The sequence below is a fragment of the Ctenopharyngodon idella genome, chromosome 3, assembly GCF_019924925.1.
Source record: "Ctenopharyngodon idella isolate HZGC_01 chromosome 3, HZGC01, whole genome shotgun sequence".
In the NCBI taxonomy this organism is placed as follows: domain Eukaryota; kingdom Metazoa; phylum Chordata; class Actinopteri; order Cypriniformes; family Xenocyprididae; genus Ctenopharyngodon; species Ctenopharyngodon idella.
Window position 1 is genome coordinate 38,101,307 of NC_067222.1, and position 14,600 is coordinate 38,115,906.

Below are 14,600 nucleotides of genomic sequence, written 5' to 3' on the forward strand. Positions count from 1 at the left end.
TAATTAAATCTCAGGTTCTTCAGGTTAATATTTTATGTCTAAGGGTTTCAGCTGAAAAAAAAAAAAAGTTTGGGATCCTTAAAAATTGGCCCCATTAACTGCCATTGTAAGTGCCACTATAAGTGGCCACCTCCATTTTATATTTTTTATTTAGTTAATTAGTCAACTTTGCCTGAAATATTCCTTTAAAAAGTGCCACACCACATTTTCCCCTATTGAATATAACATTTCGGATGTAAAATGGTTTGTGAAAGCTGTTTCATGCTAACTAATGATCTGGAGTGGTAACCAGATGGTTGTAGGTTCAAACAAAAAGGGGCGATCCATGGAGCAAAGCGTTTTGAACAAGGAACTGAACTCCAGGCTTGTCCAGAGGGACCGTCCCTGTAATAACTGTACTTTAAGTCAAAGTGTCAGCTAAACAGCAAATTAATAACTAGCACTGTGACTGGAATGATGTTAGTCATGTTAAGGCTTTGTTAGGATCACAGTTTTAGTGCCAGGAATGGATCTCTGTGAACTCCAGAGTTACTGAGGGAATTTCACCTTCATTGTGTTTGTGAGTTCGGCACTCAACCCCAGATTGCTCCAGGGGGACCGTTCCTGCAATTAGTGCACTGCAATTTACTTTGGATGAAAGCATCTGTTACATGACAAGTAATGAAATGAGATACAAATACCCTGTTCAAACAGGAGAAATACGGCATAACAACATGTTCAACATGCTCAGGTGTAGCAGAGATGCTTGTGGCATCTGTTGTTATGGGATGTGGCATTGAAGTTTCTTTGAGTTGTACAGTCTGATTAAAGTGTTCAGCCAGCATTATACCATATAAGTGCTACCTGAATTAAAAGTCAGTTTGATTTACTGAGGTAAAGTCAGCAATAATTAAGATAAACATAAACCCAAGTGTCCATTGTCATTTTACAATTATGTTTTGAGTTGTTGCAATGTTGTTAGTTCTGTAATGTCTTGATAGCGATCCAATGTAATCAAATCAACTGTCTGTGTTTAACTTGAGAAACCATCAGATTTAAAGCTGTAGGGACAGTAATTACAGTAGATGTTGTAATCATTGAATTTGTACAGATTTGCTTGAATGCAGACTGTCTTAACCTTAAATGGTCCTTAAAGAAAGAACTATGGTTGGTTGCTTTTCATGTTGATCAGACGACCCCATGCTGTGTAGGGTTTTTTTCCTCAAAATAAAGGCAATGTCTATACTAAACCTTATGATGAAAGTCGAAAGTATGCATACGTGAGACTATCGGAACTATAAAACCATTCACAAAATTACTTTATCCTTTATATCTCATGAAATCTTTAGACATGTTTTTGAATGATTACGCAAGTATACTTTGCTTGAACCTGAAGGAATAATCCAGGGTAAGCGCTTAAGCTCTATTGATTTTTTGCATACGGTCAGTTTTCAATGAAAATAACTTCTGTTTGTTTAAAAAAAAAAGGAAAATGTGTTTGCAAATATTTGCATAGTAGCATTCTGTTATGTCTCTCATGGGTTGGCTGTATTGATAATCCAAAGAAGATGTGTGATGCAGGACGAACGAATATACAAGACTTTAAAGGGTTAGTTCACCCAAAAATGAAAATAATGTCATTAATTACTCACCCTCATGTCATTCTACACCCATGAGACCTTCGTTCGTTTTCAGAACACAAATGAAGATATTTTTGATGAAATCTGATGGCTCAGTGAGGCCTGCATTGCCAGCAATGTCACCGAACCTCTCAAGATCCAGAAAGATACTCAAGACATATTTAAAACAGTTCATGTGACTACAGTGGCTCTACCTTAATATTATAAAGCGACGAGAATACTTTTTGTGCGCCAAAAAAACAAAATAACTTTTCAACAATATCTAGTGATGGGCGATTTCAAAACACTGCTTCGAATCTTTGGTTTCGAATCAGTGGTTCGAATCGCAAGTCAAACTGCCAAACTGCTGAAATCACGTGACTTTGGCACTCCAAACCACTGATTTGAAACAAAAGATTCGAAGCAGTGATTTGAAATTGCCCATCACTAGATATTGTTGAAAAGTCATTATTTTTTTTGAAGGTGAGTAATAAATGACATTATTTTCATTTTTGGGTGAACTAACCCTTTAATAAACACTGAGAGAATGAGAACACTACACAATGTTAACACAAGACCAAGAACTGAGGAAGACTGAAGGCTTAAATACACAGGAGATGGTGATTAACAGAACAGGGAACAGGTGAGACACTAATCAGGGACCAGGGTTACTAATAAAAACTTGAGCACAGGTTTGATGCGTTTTAGGGTGTTTTCACACCTAGTTCGTTTAACCCTTTCAAACGCTCTCAGAGAAATTCAGCGTGTATATGTGAACAAACCAAGTGATCTCAGAACCCCCTAAAGGACCCAAAAGCGAACCCTACTCAGACCACCTCCATTTGTGGGTCCGTTTGTGGTTTGTACCTTCAGGCTCGCATTCCCGCTGTTCCGTCTTTTCCATCACTGCTGACAACATGGTCCATTCGCGATCGCGTTCCTGTGGGAATGCTTAATAATATGTTTGCGATATAATATAAAATATTTACACTTACACTTAATATAAACTACTAATGATCACTAGCAGCATGTAATCTTGGTTAATATTAATATTTACTAACCCATTAAGTTTATATTTTATAAAGTAAGTTCCATAGGTTTTTTGTATGCATAGAAAACATTGTTTTAGCAATATTTTGTTTCAACTTCCATGTTCTCTAATCAGTAAATTATATATATATATATATATATATATATATGAGTTATACATGGCAATAGGAGGAAATAGATATACATTTAAAACCATATACATGACAGTCTAATTGTAAAAGTAATTGTAAAATCTTCTGTTAAAGCTCTGTCACTTCCAGTTTTATTCGAATACAGATACAAATAATTTTGATATTGTTACAGATACAGATACAGGCTCCACTGCACGCCTCTAATATAAATGCTGTTAATTCATGATACCTAACATAATTACCAAAGGTAATTAATAGAACCTTATTGTGAAGTGTTATTATTGTTCTTTTTCTGAGCTACAAAAGATTTACAGCAGACACGAAGATTATATAGTACCAAATGAGGTTGATTAGGTTGAGCCAATCGTGTGATGTGATAAACTTCTGTTCAGTTATCCACTGCTTATTTTTTCAGTATTTTTTATTGTAACAATTGGAAAGACGCAGCAGTGTTACTGAAAACACAGAAAGCCGGGGTCTGAGTTTTTATGAAGTTGTGGTGTGAACAAGAAAGGGTCTGAGATCACTTCAATGCTGAAGAGGACTAAAAAAAAGAACTGGGTTCTCTTTTGAGTCCACTTGATTGTGAACACCAAAAGGACTGAGGTCACTTTCGGCTGGTTCCCTTTCTGGTTCACTTTAAGTGAACTGGGTTTGGTTCTTTTAAAACAAACTATATGTGAAAACACCCTTGGTCATTCTTTTACACGACAACGCAAACTTTCGAAAACGGGTTTGAAAGTGCAAATTTTTGGCGTTATTGTCTCTGTGTAAACTATAAAAGCATGAATTTGTGAAAACGGTGACGTCATACGCATGTATATTACGCGTTCAGTCTATAGGTGTGTAGTGTTTCTTAACACAGTGACATCGGTAACTACTGGCCTGGCATGAATAATACAGTGTTTTTAGCCATTTTTGTGGATCCGTGTGAACGGGGATCGTTTTGACAACGTTGTCGTCTGTACGCGAAAAACGCAAAGGTGCATTTTTTTTTGTGCATTGTTGTCGTCTAAACATATTGTGAGACTAGAAACTAAGCAAGATGAAACAGAACATGATTGTGACAATGTCAGGGACTAGATCATCTAGCATAAGTATGCCACTTAATAAACATGCTAAAAATAAAAATGTTTTAATGAAGATTTCTGGATAATTTAAACAACTAAAATAAATATTTTATGAAATAAGGTGCATCAGATTTATATAAGGTGCAAACCTCCCGTACACTTGCCCCATAGGCTTCCATTGTAGGAATCATTTTTAGTGGAAATCAAGCTTAAGTTGAACTTAAAGCTACAAATAAATAAATAAATAAATAAATAAAAAAAATTAATAAAAGAGTGCAAACAAATCTATCTTCCAAACCATGCCTTTACTACACTTTAATATGCATAATGATTAAAATTTTAGACTGCTAGAGGTCCAAAAGTTGCATAATGTATATTTAATGAATATTTGTGGATAATTTACTCCAGTCATGTTTTTAAAACCTTTGATACACTTGCCCCAGAGACTTCCATTGATAGAATTATTTTAAAAGAAATCAGGCTTAATTAGATGGAATATTCCTTCAAATGCTGTCCAGCCTGTGTGGATTTATTTATTTATTTTTATTTGGGGGCAAAAGACAACCTGCCAAAGTGTCAAGGTTATGTTAAATGTTGATATATTCAGTATGGACATTAGCAAGGACAGATTTTACGACATGAAAGCATATCCATGTCACTTAAAAGCAATGCACTTGTAAGGGTGAGACATTAATAAAAATATTAATTGTTTTTGAAGAGACAGTGCTAATATGGCCTGATTTATTGTCCCTGTGAGTTCCTGTTCTGGTGGTGAAGAATTTAGCAGCTGCATCCTAATAGAAGTAATGAGAAATCCCTCTTGCTGACAAATCTATTAAAGCACCAATTTACTTTCCAGAGCTGCTGTAGGTGATATTTATGATGCAAATGTACGAGGGAGAGACAGAGCTGTCGACCAAGTCATTAACAGTAAATGTATCTGCATTTGCATTTTGAGTGTCTCAGTTTAAAGATGATTTTTAGACACCCTGAGCTTTTACCTCTTTTATATTCCCCCACAGGCTCGGTGGCAAGAAGCCCTTTAATGACAACCTACCATAATGTAGGTTTGCTTCATGAGTGACAATGAGTTTAAAGGCAGTTTTCACACTTAGGCTGTTAAACGGCAGCTGTACTCAAGGACACTCATTTGCATATTATCACTTCACATGTTTTAAAAAAACTTAGATATTTATATATACAGTTTCCACATAGTGATGCATTAATTTGGTAATTAAACAGCAAGTGGGTGAATGAAATACACATTACAGCTGTGTGTCATGAGAACTGAAATTCTTTGCATTTAGTCTCTTTCACCATATTTCAGAAAATTTAATTAGAGTCAGTGAACTCAGGATGAACAATAAGGAGTGAAAAATACCCAATTCAACATCACCTTAATCCCCATGATAGTTAATAGGGTTAATTAAAAAAATAGAGAACAAAGACTCACACACCCATTAGCTTTTCCGGCTAAGCTCGGAGAAATATTAGAAGAGCCTGAACTTATTCGTCCATAAATAAATAATGTCGAGGGCCGCTTATGAGGGCATCTGGCTCCCCAGCCCCATATTAGCACTCAAGGGGCTATGGATCCTGATAAAGCTATATTCTGCCTCCATTATGACTGCATGAAAATGAAAGAAAGGCATTCAGAAGATGGGGGATGATTTAGCCATAGTCTTATTGTGTAATATTGTTTGTTTTCTGTTAAAATACATTTTATTTAAAGGAGCTCCAATGCAGGGTCTAAAATTAAATTTTTGCCACATCTGCCATTGGTGGGTGAATAGAAAAAAATTAATTATTAATTAAGTATTAAGTATTAATTATAATTTTTTTTTAATGGTCATGAAGCTGTATTTGACATATTTTCATATATATATATATATATATATATATATTATATTTGTGTGTGTGTGTGTGTGTGTGTCCGTCCTTATGACAATGTTTTGTTTTTTTGGTTTTTTGCATTTATGCCACAAGTTGCTACTGTACATCCCCTATAGTTAAGCTTACGAACTATATTACTTTGTGTGAGAATTGTTTATTCAGATAACTATCAATAATAAATGTAACACTTTATAGAACATTGGTGCCTTTTATCATAATGCTCTTTTTTCAGTAGTTACGTGTAGGAAAGAGTAAGAAAATTTTAGGTTTTGTTTATTTTTATTTTAGTGGCTTAATGTGAGAAATATTGTGTGGTCTGCTTCTAACAGTGCTCTGCAATGTCAAAATGTTTGAGATTGTCAATAAAATCAAAGAAGGCAGGCTTTAGTATTCACAGAAACCCAGTTTTAATGGTTAAAAGTAATAAGTTGCAATATTGCATTACTCCCTAAAAAAGTAACTTAGTTACTTTGTATGTAAAGCAACCCATTCCTTTATTTTGTGTTTTTCTCACCTGGGCTGGAATTGAAAGTTTGTTTTTTGATAACAAAAAAAAAAAAAAAAAAAAGTTCTATTTTTGGCACTTTTTCACACCAAAAGTGAAACGATTAAGGAAATGCAAATTCACACCTGTACAATAGAGGGCGCAGCTCAAACAAATCTTTCAGCTGTGCTGCCATTACAGTTTGAAGAATAGGATGCAGGAGAAGAAAGTTCAACACTCTTAATTCAGAAAGAAGAAGAAGAAGGAAAAAAAAAACATAAATTTGATGTTTATCTAGTCATTTTTGCTTATTTGTGTGGTTAAATTGGATCATCAAAGGTCAGTAGCAAAGACATTGGTTAATAAAGTGAGATTAAATACATAAAAGTATATTTGTGTTATTTACCATAATTATTGCAGGTTTGCATAATACTTGTAACGCGTTACCCCCAACACTGCTTTAAAGCTGCAGTCCGTAACTTTTTTTGGTTAAAAATGATCCAAAATCAATTTTTGAGCATGTACATAACCAGCCAGTGTTCAAAACTATCTCCTTACCCGATTCACAACGATAAGCTTGTAATAATGTTTTATAATTCAGGTGGTACTGGTGGGTTTTGGAGCCGTTCGTCTTTGCGTCATTGTAATGACGCAAAGACGAACAGCTCCAAAACCCACCAGTCTGTTTACATAAAGAACGAGTCCCAGCTAGTAGGCTATATGGAATGTGAGGATGCTGCTGGCAGCAGATCATTAATAGCCTTTTCTGACAGCAGCTGGAATAATTAAACTTATCATTTTGATGGCGGATTGTAATCCAGAAAAGTCCAAATGACAATTATCAATAACAACAACAGATTCACCCATAGTCAAAAGCAAAAGACTTCGGACTGAGGAGTGGTTACAGAAATTGAAATCTACAGGTAACGCTAACACACACTAAATACACATAGTCACGCAATGCTGATGTTGTTAACATTAACAATTTGAAAACAAAGTATAACAATAATAATAATTTGCACGGTTTGACGTGATCCGAGCTAAGCGATCGTTAGATTTAATCACCATTGGCAGTGCGATTTATTGTAATGTTTATTTTTTCTCAGTTGGTCAGAACAAAAGTGGCAGATTTGTTACTTGTTCAGATGACATTTTCCGGTGAAAATTCTTATTTTGGTCATACTTCCAAGACGTAGAATCTGTGTTTTCGAAGTACAGTATCCACCGGTGCGGTGACTGACACCAAACATTAGATTCATCCGCGCTAAGGAGTCGTATCGATACACAACCCACATAAAGATGATAATTCCACAAACAACTGCAATTGCAGGTTTCAAACAGAGATGCCGACAAAGAGGCAAAACTTACGGACTGCAGCTTTAAATAAAAAAAATTACCATTATGTTCTTTTAAATAATAATACAAAATGTTCCCCCAATGTTCAAAACATGGTTACAGACTTGGCTAAATGTTTTACAAAAAAAAGTAAAAGAAAAAAAAACTAAATCTTTACACCATCACAAGAAGTTATCCCATTATGAGCAGTGCAAAGATGATGACAAGAAAATAGGAAACAACAGCGACATTTAAAAGAGGTGGTGAAATGCATAAGGAGAAAAATATGTTTACCCCAGCTATCAACCTTTGTTTGGCATTATATTAATCAAGTTGTGAGAGTACGAGAGCTGTAATATGACCTAATTGACAGGTGCAGAGGCTTCATTAAATCTGAGTGAAAGCTTCAGAGGCAGCAATCAAACCAGTCAGCATCTGCTGTCATGATGAATGAATGTGTATGAGCTCGCTGCGGTGATATACATCAGCAGGGTTTGTGAAATACTGTAATTATGCACAGGCCGATCAAAAGCAAGTCCATCCCTCTTTCGCACAAACACGCATGCTGTCATGATTGTTGCATGACTCTCTGAAGATGAGACTTGATCCTAAGTAACTGTGTTAGCTTGTTCTACATGCACTGGGCTTTTCAGCATATAAATGAAGAGGAGTGGAAACGCTGTTTGATTATTGACCATTCCCTTGTTTGAGAACAGAGGCAGAAAACTCTCACTGAGTTACATACACACCAGGGTTGCGCACCAAGTTCAATTCAATTCATGAATTCATTCAGTTAGCAAACACGAAGCCATGTTGTATTTTGAATTGAAATTCAAAGGAATAGTAAACTAAACTTCTGTCATCATTTACTTACTCACATGCCGTTTCCAACCGTATGAATGTCTCTTTTCTGTGGAACACAAAAGAAATTCTGAATACTGTGTTGTTTGCTTCTTTCCATAGTATTACAATGAATGTGAACTGAAGCTTTCAAACTTCTTCAACGTCATTACTCCAGTCTTCGGTGTCACTTGATCCTTCAGAAATCATTCTAATATGCTGATTTGCTGCTGAAGAAACATTTCTTATTATTATCAATGTTGAATACAGTTGTGCTGCTTAATATGTTTGTGGAAATTATATGTTTTTGAGGATTCTTTGATGAATAGAACATTCAAAAGACTAGCACGCATTTTGAAGCAGAAATCTAAAAATTATAAATGTGTCCACTGTCATTGTGACACTAAATTTGCAATTGAACAATTTCTCTGACTTGTCATTGGGACATGGGCAGCATTCATTTTTAACCCTCTGGTCCTCTTTGTTTAGGGGTCACACTTGGCTCCTTTGCGGTCAAAAGTGACCGAAGCCTTGATATGTAACTTTTTTTGTTTTTCAGGAAAACCTATGTAATATATTTTTGTTCAACAATATTTTTTGATTATTATTTAAAATTTTGAGGGTATTTTATGATAGTATGCAATATTTATACAATTTGTATTAGCTATCTTCCCCATTGAAAATAATACACAATATTTTCTAATATATATTTTTAATTATTTTTCAATAAAAGCAGTATTCCATGTTAAAATAGAGACAAGGCATTTAAAATCCAATTTTTGAAGGTAGATTAGTGCCATCTGGTGGGAGTAAAAAAAAGAAAAACTTATGTAATGCCAATATAGTTCTATATAAAGTGTCTTATAAATTATCTAGTGGTTTTTAGACACAAATACTTATTTTTATTAAGTTGTGGATTTGGATTTCTACTTACACATTCTCAAAGACTACTTTTTGACAAGGTTTAGATTATTTTTTTTTTTTTTTATGTTGATTTCAAGTGTCAGTTTTTGCATTAATTTTACTACAGTCAAACCTGAACACAGAGGAGGACATTTTGTTACACATAACATCAAAATTCAATAAAAATGTAACAAAAATGAACAGGTATGTTTTATTACAGCTTAATAAATCTGGGTCTAATCTGATTTCAACCTCTTATTTGAGTCTTTTGGCTCAATTTTACCATATTGTTACCACCACACCAGTTCATTTGTGTGTGTATAATGGTGTGTTGTGTGTGTGTGTGTTTGAGTGGGTGTGTCTGTTTTGTACTCTCGATGTTTTCGAGTGAAACCTCTTCCTTGCTGTTCATTTTTAGTGCTTTGTGGCTAAATTGATTTTATTTCACACATTTGCAAAAACTTGCTCTGTGTTAAAGTCGCGCTAGTTCACGTGTGTGGGTGGAGTGGGGTGGATGTGTCTATTTTGTGCTCTTGACATTTTACAGTGTCACCCCTTCATTGCTGTGCACTTTTTTTCTGCACAGGTGGCTGAATTGTAATTTGTACCACCAAAAGATTCTCTGGGTTATTTTTTGTTGTATTTCCCATTCATCTCCATCATGTCGGTCATTTTTTACCACGAAGGAGCCAAGTGTGACTATTTATTTTTTTTTCAACCCTTTAACATATCCAAATCATGTCCATGATTTTTTTTTTTATGTGTTCACATAGCTAATGCGACAAAAGTCACCAAGTATCATCCCATTCCGATGAAGCAAAAAAAAAAAAAAAATTTAATTAAAAAAAAAAAAAAAAATCTGTCATTTTTGACCGAAGAGGACCAGAGGGTTAAAAAACAAATTTTGCCCACATGAAACAGTCTGACAATGACTAAGACAGACTAAGAATCATTTTAAATGAAAATCCCCTGGATGTTACATGAAGTGAAACAGATTGAGTATCAATATCTTAGAGCAACTCATCCAGTATGAGGGGAGATAAAATCATGTGGCATTTGAGCTCTGCTTAACGGCTGAGAACATGAACCCCAAAGATCTATATTAAAATCAAGCTTGGGTTTGGATTGCTGTGATGGGGATCTCAGTCAAACACTGTGCTTTTGTTCCCATGCCAGATAAACTGTGTATTTGTTTCTACAGATAACATCAGACAGGAAAGAAAAGGAAATTGTAGCAAGTCATCTCCAAAACAAGAACAATGTCCCCCAAAATATTTCTCTCCTGCACACTCACATTGTGTTTTCTGAGTGTGTCGTCTTCCCCTGAACGGGAGGGTTTAGAGGATGAATGTCCTGAAACAATCCTTGATGATGAGGGTGTGAAGCAGGGGAGAGGCTCATCAAGACCGCAGGGAGTCTTGTGTCCAGAAATCCCTGCAGGGGTCTTGTTTTACCGCTCGTGTTGTTCAACACTTTCTCGCCCAGTGGGCTGCGGTGGTCTGGGAGGATGTCCTGCATCAATCTAAAAGCTGTCGGCCCAGTTGACCTCATTGCACCACAGGAGAGACACATCTCGGACCTCTTTATCTGTGGCCGTGCTCTGGGTGGTTTGTTCCTGTTGTATCTCTACTCTACACATCACTCTACGAAGGTAATGACAGAATCACCGGAGGAAAGAGAAACTGACACATAGGAAATGAATAGTAAGGGAATGTATTTCTGGCCTGAAACAGATGAGCCGATAACTCAGCATGAAATCAAAATAACTTCCTTAATACACAAGTGATCAGTGCATACTGATCCAAATAATAATAATGATAAAAATGTTTGGCTTTGTAATCATTCATCACAAAAACAATTAGGTCCATCTCTGAAATGACTTTCCTAACAGCTGACGTTGCCAAGGGAGGAAAATAAGGTTGACCAATATACAAACAGCTATGTGCTGTTCCTTTCTAAAATCTTGCTAATTAATACAATAATTTAAAGGGTTAGTTCACCCAAAAATGAAAATTCTGTCATTAACTACTCACCCTCATGTCGTTTCACACCCGTAAGACCTTTGTTCATCCTCAGAACACAAATTAAGATATTTTTGATGAAATCCAAGAGGTAAATGACAGCAATATAATCAACACTTTCAAGGTCCAGAAATGTACTAAAGACATCGTTAAAGCAGTCGATGTGACTGCAGTGCTTCAACCTTAATGTTATGAAGCGACGAGAATACTTTTTGTGTGCAAAAACAAAACAAAAATAACGACTTTATTCAACAGTATCTTCTCTTCTGTGTCATTCTCATACGTTGTTTACATCCAGCGCTTCCAGGTTCTACATCAGAATGCAGACTCATTATTGGCTGGCTCCTGTGTCAGCATCACACGCATGCATCACGTGATCAGCTTTGGCCAATACTGAGCCGGCATTCGGACGTAAACACGGAAGCCTTCACTGTGCTTACTGCAGCAACTGCTTAAGGATAATGACAGGGAAGAGATTGTTGAATAAAATCGTTATTTTTGTTTTGTTTTTGTGCACAAAAAGTATTCTCGTCGCTTCATAACATTAAGGTTGAAGCACTGCAGTCATGTCGACTGCTTTAACGATATCTTTAGTACCTTTCTGGACCTTGAAAGTGTTGATTATATTTTTGTCTATGGATGAGTCATACACTTCTCGGATTTCATCAAAAATATCTTAATTTGTGTTCAGAAGATGAATGAAGGTCTTACGGGTGTGGAACAACATGAGGGTGAGTAATAAATGACAGAATTTTAATTTTTGGGTGAACTAACCCTTTAATGTTGATTTACAGTAATTGCGTATCTCTGTGCTTCTCTGCTTTTCAAGGACCCCACTGTCGAAGATAAAGATATTGGTACTTCTGCTGTAATGACAAAGCTTCTCATTTTCAACTCTTTTATAGAAACTATAGGCTGTTGATACACTCTAAAAAAAAAGGTGCTATATAGCACTAAAAGTGGTTCTTGGCTCGTAAAACATAGGGGAACCACTTTTGGTGCTATGTAGCACCATATCTTTAAAGGTGCTCTACAGCACCTTTGTCAAATGGTGCTATGTAGAACCCATAAGAGGTGCCATATCACATTTTATTTCTTCAACAAAAATGGTGCTAAACAGCACCAACAGTGGTTCTTTGGCTTGTAAAGAACCTTTAAAGGGGCTTAACAGGTTGTTTGTACGGCAGTGGTGCTATATAACACCTCAGTCATCCCAAAGAACCACTGAAGAACCGCTGAAGAACCACTGAAGAACCACTGAAGCACCAAGATTTGGTGCTATACAGCACTTAAAGTGGTTCCCCTATGATTACAAGCCAAAGAACCACTTTTAGTACTATATAGCACCTTTTTTTTTAGAGTGTATATTAAATAATTCAATAAATTAATTATAAATTATTCAATTCAAATTCTTACATATACTTAATTCTTACAATTCTTAACATATTTTCAGAAGTTTAAATAACTGAAATGTTCTTGACTGTTTATGCTATAGACTGTTTAATAAACAGTTAAAGCTTTTTATTACCAATACATTTTTTACTTAGTATTATTATTATTATTGCAATTTCTCAGCAATTTCTACCCAATGATTTATTATTTTAGAGCTTGACATTACTAAATTATATATATATATATAGTCATCATAAGCATTTCCAGGACTATTTAAGATTTTTTTTTAAAACAAACTTTGGACATCAAGAAATTCCTCAAAAACACAAGAGCAAAAATAGAATATGAATATGAACAAGAAGTTAATATTGAGAAACTTGCTATGTTTTAGTCAAAATTTGTCCAATTAGTTTGAATATTTTTCTATATAGTGAAAAAGTTCCAAAAGATTCAAAGCTGTGAACACAGACAAATGGGGTGATACAAACTATGAAACACAATCAAATCAACTTTATAAGCTATCAGCAATAATAACAAATAGATTTGTTATTGACCTTCAACCTCCGTGTCCAAATCACCATCTAATTTCCCAGAAGTAAGAAACTAATAAATAAGGCCAAACTTTTCCTCACAACAATCAACTACAACTCCAGTCTGGCTCGATTTTGGTGTGTAACACCTACTTTTAGGAATCAATACCCAATGGACAAAATCAATTTCCACCCACTCTTCTCTTTAGTTGAAAATCTGTTCTCACTTTCATGTTGCCTTCAGTGACAGGTGAAAAACACAGTAGTGAAAAAGCAAAAAGAGAGCCTGTAAATGTGTTACACAAAGCACACCAAGCAAACTTTTCAGAGGCACACAATACACTCTAATCCAAAATCTCAAAAGTATGCCTTCAAATAACCTTTAGAAAACAGCCAGCCTCCCTGTAATTGAGGCTCATCTCCACAAGGCTGTAAATATGCAGTTGCTCAGGCTCTTTTTGATAATCTGCAGCTGTAAACAGCATCACATTGGTGACCTTTAGCAGGGTTTGTTGTGTGCATGTTAAACCCAAGGTCCTCTGCTTCTCACTCTGATGCTCCTATGCTTGGCTCTGAATAGTGGCCCTCTATGTCTAGCCTTGGAGGAATCAATTACTATCGATTTTCTTACAAAGTTCTGTTCACTCTCCAGGGCCAAGTCAGAGAAAGGGGACAAAGAGGATGAAAACCACTGGTGAATTACTAAAGTAACCTGCTTTACTGCAGGAGAGAGAAATTATTGAGTGCAAACAAGAAGAACACAGTAAGACGGACAAGGTGATTGTACGTAAATGATGCCGTCTGTGCCACTTAAAACTTCTAGTCGTATTGGAGTAGACCGCAACCACAGGTTCCTCCATGTGACTGCTGTCTACCTCTTTGTTATGCCACGGGAAGAGATCCAGACAATGTCTGACTTCTTGTACGATTGGGAAACCAAAGAGAACAGCAGCAGTGTCCAAGAATACTAAAAAGAGCTGTAGTTCTCAGCTGACAATAACATGGTCTAGTTAAAGGGATATTTCACCCCTCCCCCTCCCAAAATAAAATAAAATAAATAAAATTCTGACATTTACTCAGCCTAATGTTGTTCCAAACCTCTATGACTTTGTCTTCCTTGGAAAACAAAATAAGCTATTTTGAAAAATGTTCACACTGCTCTTTTCCATTCATTAAAAGTTAATGAGAACTCTGTAGTACTTGTATCTCATTCATACATTTGCATAGTCAAACTTTGTGCCTCCTAACTCTGCTGAAAAATATCATTACTATGCTAGACCAGCACTACTAGCATAAATCAGACAGGACCAATATGGAGTTCATGCTGGTTTATGCATCAAGGGAAGGATCAGG